This window comes from Stegodyphus dumicola, chromosome 4, assembly GCF_044657685.1.
Source record: "Stegodyphus dumicola isolate Sdum_Otavi_A_Nest chromosome 4, ASM4465768v1".
Taxonomy (NCBI): Eukaryota; Metazoa; Arthropoda; class Arachnida; order Araneae; family Eresidae; genus Stegodyphus; species Stegodyphus dumicola.
The window spans coordinates 96,750,712-96,756,711 of NC_140771.1; the positions used below are offsets into that span (position 1 = coordinate 96,750,712).

At 30.6% G+C, this 6,000-nt stretch overlaps 1 long non-coding RNA gene across 1 annotated transcript in view; it reads left to right on the forward strand.

Annotated features, from left to right (window-relative positions):
* Window positions 1-5,268, forward strand: part of LOC146997616 (uncharacterized) — a 209,371-nt gene extending 204,103 nt beyond the window's left edge. The window contains exon 3 of the long non-coding RNA XR_015040502.1: window positions 4,826-5,268. This is a non-coding gene — a long non-coding RNA (uncharacterized LOC146997616). The remainder of the gene's footprint in view (window positions 1-4,825) is intronic.
* The last annotated feature ends 732 nt before the right edge of the window (window positions 5,269-6,000 follow it).

The following is a 6,000-nucleotide window of genomic DNA, read 5'->3' on the forward strand; positions in this document are numbered from 1 at the left end:
ATCTGTATATGCTTGTGCGTGCGTATGAAGGTTATTGTCAAAATGTTTCAATATTTCATTTGCTATTAAATTCCAAATAACTGGACTCAAACAAGATCCTTGTGGGCATCCTCTTGTAATTTTATATAATTTGACTTCACTATTTGATGTATATTGTAGAGATCTGTGATAGAAGTAATCGTTTAATAACAGGAATATTTTATTTGGACAATGGATGAATTTAAGGATCTGTATTGCATCTGTCCAACGTATAGAGCTGCTTGAATGTCTGATTAATTATTATTAAATATATTATTAAAGAATTATTATTAAAGAATTAATAATAATTATATTATTAAAGAATGTTTATTTTGATTTCTGTTTATTTGATGTAATTTCTGGAAAGCATGGTCTACTGATTTATTAAAATTGAAACCAAACAGATATGGGTGAATGATTTTGTTAATATGCAGGTGATATTGTAGTCTTGATAGTATTAATTTTTCTAGAAGCTCTCCCAAACCAGGTAACAGGCATATTGGTCGATATGATTGAGGATTATCCTAAGGCTTGTTTTTCTTTAAGAAGATAACTACTTCGGCTTGTTTTAGTACAGTAGGAAAAGTGGCAGTTTTCCAACCTGAACTAACAAAAGTCTTTACGATATTTCTATTGGTTTCCAACATTTGCTTTAAAATTATATTGTCTATGCCGTCAGGTCCACGAGCTTTTTTAAGTGTTTAATTATGTTTTCTATTTCCATTAGAGTTGGGGAATTATTGCAGGATGTTTGTTCAAAATTTTCTGTGTTATTGAAATTGAAAGCTTTTGAGTTTAAACTTGGTTGTGCTACTTCTTCATCTTGAGGAAATAATTGTGTTAATTATTTGGGTGATAACATCACTTATCACATATTGGTATAAACCAAATATATACCATAATTTTGTATTTATATGAAAATATTTATTTATTTTGATATTTTTCAGCTTAGAATTTAATTCATTATGTAAATCAAATGGTTAATATTATTTATTTAAAGTATGATATTACTGAAAGATATGCATGAGCTAAAGCTATTATGTGAATGATACAAATAATGAAGTTCTATCAATTTTTTTAAAATTAATATTTACATGAAATTTTACGAAAATTGCTATAATTTTGAAAACTCTTGATATATTTGAACAAAAGTTTTATCACAAAATAGAGAAATATTTTTTCTATGATTTAATTATGAATTTAATGTATAACTTTTAAACACTTTTTAAAAAAAATTTAATTATAAACACATACCCAGACGTTACTGCATTACTTCATTGTTGTTTACAATTACAAATCCAATCTGTGAAGATTTTAAGTTTGCTTGATTAATAACTTTTCGATGATTTGTTCTATTGCCTAGCAGGTGGTATCAGTGTATACCTCTCGATTAGGGCTTCACGAAGGTATACAATTCGCTTATTTATTATTAGAATTTTTCCGCAGTTTACAAAATCGCAACACAAGAGCTCAAAGAAACGCGTCTTTCACTCATAGTTAATTTTTATAAAAAAAATGTGTGTTATGTATATATGTATGAGTTCATTTCATTGTAAGTTTGTTTCTTTAATATTTTTTATATTTTTACCTCCCGCCAAACTATGCATGTAGTTCAATGAGGTATTCTTTCCAATTCAAAAATTAAATAGAGAATTTTCATTGAATAAACATGTGCTAGGTTCCCACAGCATGTTTTTACTATAATATATCTGTATGTCTGTGTTTTTATGACAATTTGCTTCGTCTACGATAACTCTTAAATGAAAATTCCAAAAAATTCAGTTTTCCGTATTAAAGCTTTCTATTTGATATAAAGATTTCTTAGATTTTGGGAAAACTGGACAACCGAAAGTGGTAGTTGAAAGCTCAAAACTATCTTTGACGAAAATCCGGAAGTCGTCCTTTACTTGAAATCCTTAACAGTTTCTAAAAACTTTTCAGCTTTGTTATTTAACATATTTATATGATGGGGAGCAACACATTAGAGTTTGAATGAAAGCTTCGAACAGACTTAAGCAAAAAATATATTGTGAGATATATCTAAAATTCTCAAATTTGGTATTTTAAATTAGGTATATGATGAAGAAAAACATATTATATTTGTAAGCATTAAATGCATTCTTGAATTTCTGATAAATACAACGAGAATAAGCGATTGAAAGCTTGCTTTGGTTAAGAAAAAATTAAGTTTGTTATCCTCAATTTTGGGTTCATTTCACATTTATATCGAATCACTTTTCAAATAAAAGGACAGTGCGACCAAATGCTATCGCTATATATTATTCTTAAAGGGGTAACATAGAAAATATAAATAATTTTACGGATAAAAAAAGAAATATGTGGCAACACTTAAAACTGTATCGATGATTTTTAAAGATAAATGCTTTTAAAGATTTCGTAATTTTATTGTTGAATTTTATTTAGCGTGAGTGCAAAGAAGGTGAAGTGTGACAAATAAACACAGTAAAAAGACAAGTAAAAAGCTTGTCACTTTATTAAGAAAACTGAGCGTTGATACCACGAATTGAGGAAAGATTGAAAAAAAAATTATGGCAACACTTAATACAATCATGAAATCTAAATATACAGTGGTGGCCAAAATTGTGGACACTTTTAGAAATTTTTATGTTTTTGAACTTTGTATGCTTAAAGAAAATGTTACGTTTCGCAAAATGCAAACTTGTATATATCATTTTAAAGAGAATTTATTACTGAATTCAATACAAAACACAAAATTCAATTATTTGCAATACAAGAAAAGTTATATGTACTTTAAATAAAAAACACAGTTATGAAGTGGTTTGTAATGTCTAGCTTTCCTGGCGAATCACTGTTCTTGTTCTGAGAGCCAATCAAATATTAGTAACTGCCAGTAGAAGCTGACATCATGTTTACATTTGAAACAATTCATTATTTTGTTTTGTTCTGTAGAAGGAGGACCTGTTTCTTATACACTGCAATTACAAGTAGGAACTTTTATAAAAATTTTTAATGTTTAGTCAAGAAGCAATGACATCAAATAAAAGAGTAGATTGGACACCTAGAAAGAGATGTAATATTATTGTGTTACGAGAAAGTGGTCTTTCCTATGCTGAAATTGCAAGACAGGTGGTTGGTTCAATGACTACATCTGAAGTCCGAAAGTTTTGTTTACGGTATCAGGAGACAAATTCAATAAAAAAACAAAGAAGGAAAAGGCCGAAAAAGGTGTACCACATCTATTGATGACAAAAGAATAAAAAGACTATGTCTCCAAGATAGAAAAATGTCATCAGCGGCCATCAGAAGTGATCTGAATGATGCTGGTGTTTCTGTCAGTTCAAGAACAATCAGAAGATTAACAGATGTTGGACTGAGAGATAGAATTCCACGAAAAAAGCCATATCCTAATTTTCAGCAACGAAAAAAAAGACTACAGTGGGCAAAGGAACACATTAATAGAACAGGTGATCAGTGGTCACAAGTTATATGGAGTAATGAAACTAAGATATCGTTATTCGGTAGTGATGGGCGAAAATATGTAAGACGTAGAATAGGAGAAGATCTACATCCTGACTGCATTCAAGCAGCTGTGAAGAACCCAGTTAGTGTTATGATTTGGTCATGCATGTCAGCAGATGGTATTGGTCGCCTTCATGTCATCGATGGGACACTGAATGCCAGAAAATAAATTGACACTATTCTAGAACCAAAACTTCTACCTTCCATCAGAGATCTCTTTCCCAACAATGCTTCGTTTATTTTTCGGCAGGATTCTGCTCCTTGTCATACGGCCAAAATACCGAAAGAGTGGTTTCTTACAAAGAGCATTAAATTGTTGTCATGGCCAGGAAACAGTCCTGACCTCAATCCTATCGAAAATTTGTGGCATCGTTTGAAAACTCTTGTCCAAATGAGACCCCCATCATATAATAGAGAACTAATTGAGGCTATAATTATTTCCTGGCATCATGTAATAACGAAAGAAGAGCTTAAATCTCTTCTCAGCTCAATGAAACGTCGATGTGAAGCTGTAATCAAAAATAAAGGATACCCTACTAAGTACTGATAACTCATTGCAATCATCACTATCTAATGTATATCGATAACTATTATCGTTTAACTTTTATTTGTATTGCAAATAATTGAATTTTGTGTTTTGTATTGAACTCAGCGATAAATTCTCTTTAAAATGATACATACAAGTTTGCATTTTGTGAAACGTAACGTTTTCTATAAGCATACAAAGCTTAAAAACATAAAAATTTCCAAAAGTGTCCACAATTTTGGCCACCACTGTATGCTGTTTTTAGAAATTATGTGATTGTTAAGTCATTTATTTGTGAATTCGATACGATAAATTGAAATACAAGTGTGAGAACGTGTTCATGTATGTACACATCATGATGTGTACATACATGAACACGTATAGTTATCATTGTCATTGTAAGGGAGAGTAGAATAAGAGAAAATGAGTAGTGTTTATAATTACTACTAATTTCCTACTATTCTTTCCATGAGTTTATAAACAAAGTAGATTTTATTTACAAGCAATCAACCAGAAGTGAGAGTTTAATTAAAGTTAAAATAAGATGCCAAGTGCGAACACATCGACACATCGATGCCAACACATCGAATTTTTATGTAATGTTTTTGTTGACAGACTGGTTTATTTAGTGCGTTTTGAGTTTTGATTTTGTGTTTGTTACGTTCTATACTTATACTTTTGAATTTGTGGTTACTTATTATGTTTGCAAGTACTTATGTACTGTATCGTACTGTAGAAATTTCAATGTGATTAACTATTGACTTATGTTTGGTTTTTTAGGTTCGACCTATTAGAACTGAGGATGTAGATGGAAATCCTCGGACAGAGATTTGGCAACGATTTTCGTTATCAAGTTGGCAAAATTCTGAAATTTTCTTAAAAAAAAAAAATTTTCACAGCCTACGAGCAATTTTCTCGAAATTTCCAGAGGCACTTAACCAATATTATAAACAAGACTTTATGAACAGCTGTGAGTCATTTGGATGGCGACTCTTAGCGCGTTTACAATGATGAACTCTTTCCTGGCGTTTACTTGTTTTGTGGCTGTTTTGGTGACCTGAGATATACCTTGCGTTAACGAGATTTTCGGTCTTATTGCTGATTTCTCCTTGGGGTATTACTCGCGATAGTTTTTATTTTGCTTGTAAAAGCGGAGAGTTATATTTCTCAGTAAAGTGTCAAGCTGTATTGATCTGATTAAAGAGTCTTATAGAAATTAAAAACATGTTGGAATGTCTTTGATATAACTCTTGGCAAAATAACACCGCCTTCCAAATCTGTGGTTTCAAACATATTGTTTTCTAGGGGGAAGAATAAAAATTTGAATTATTTTCTCGTGTATTTAATGAAAGAAGTATATCAACATCAATTACACCCTTTTTGAAGAAAGAGGTTAGATAGACCACTTTACAGCTGATTACAAATTCACAGCATATTTCCGTCATCATAACAGCAAACTTTACTACAATTATAATGGCAGAAATTCATATATAAATTATGCCTTAGGTAAAACAACGTTATTCAAAGAACAGGAAAGAAAATTTCTGAGGTAATGTGAATACTTGAAAAAAAAAAAAAAAAAAAAACAGAAATTTCCGCGGGGCAAAAAGCAAAATGTGGCAAATGGAACTGCAGGCCGGTATGAACGTAACATTATGAAACCAAGTCCTAACGTTATAAGCGTATATGTGACAAACATGTGAAGTTCATGACAAGAAAATAAGAATTATTGTGATGCATCGAGTATTATAAAAATTAAAAAATAAATTATATTAGGCGCAATGTCTGACAATGTCATTCAAAGATATCTAACATAGAAACGAACGTTGCTGATAATATACGATTCAAATCGTACTGTAACATATTATAGCAATGCTATGAAAGAATTCTAATGTAAATGTGATAAGCAGCTGTAATGTAAGCGTATATAATGTGGTTTGCTTTTAATCTTTGAC